The sequence below is a fragment of the Sitophilus oryzae genome, unplaced genomic scaffold (genome assembly GCF_002938485.1).
Source record: "Sitophilus oryzae breed Bouriz unplaced genomic scaffold, Soryzae_2.0 scaffold_1351_pilon_pilon, whole genome shotgun sequence".
Taxonomy (NCBI): domain Eukaryota; kingdom Metazoa; phylum Arthropoda; class Insecta; order Coleoptera; family Curculionidae; genus Sitophilus; species Sitophilus oryzae.
The window spans coordinates 455,839-456,636 of NW_022146006.1; the positions used below are offsets into that span (position 1 = coordinate 455,839).

Below are 798 nucleotides of genomic sequence, written 5' to 3' on the forward strand. Positions count from 1 at the left end.
AATCAAAACTAATCAAGATACCGGGGTTTTCTTCATAGGTCTTTGTCAGACTTCTAATTACGCAACTTTTGTCCCATTTAACCGAACTCGTATCTCTCGTAGTTTCTGAGATGGCAATGTTGAGCATCGAAATTGTCACCACCCTATATCGAACAACAATAAAATTATAATTTGAATTTGACACTTACCTATTGTCTGTTTTTCAACTAACTTTTAAGCTTTATTTTGTGAATGTGTAAAAAGTGCTTTTAGGCCTAGAATAAAATTAGTTTTTTTGTTTAGTAACAAAATGACATAAAAATTATATTTAGAATTTTTGAAAAAATCTTCTAAATAAAAAGTTATTCCGATACCGGGAATCGAACCCGAGCCTCCTGGGTGAAAGCCAGGTATCCAAACCACTAGACCATATCAGATCGTTGAGAACATCCTTCTCAGACATTATTTCAACCGTAGATAAATATTTTCTATTTATACACGACCGTCTGCTACCTATATCCAATCAAAAATAAATTAATTTGATATCTTTTTTAACGATTCCTTTCCGATTAGATATGCAAAAATATGTAATTAAAAGTACCATATTACAAATACCGATAAATACTGACGATAATATAGGTAATTTTATTGTCGCGTTTATTGATATGAGATCAATGCATAATTCCACTTATAATTTTGGAAATTTTACACCAATTTTTTTTTTCGTTTCTCAAAAATTTTTAATTTTGATAAAGTCTTTCAATACACAGAAAATTATAAATAGGTTGCTATAATTGACATTTTCATTCAAGATTTCGA

The 798-nt window shown here is 29.4% G+C and overlaps 1 non-coding gene across 1 annotated transcript; it reads right to left on the reverse strand.

Moving 5' to 3' along the window:
• Positions 1-344: 344 nt before the first annotated feature.
• Trnae-uuc lies at positions 345-416 on the reverse strand. Its single transcript has one exon. It is a non-coding gene; the product is annotated as a tRNA-Glu (tRNA).
• Between the last annotated feature and the right edge of the window lie 382 nt (positions 417-798).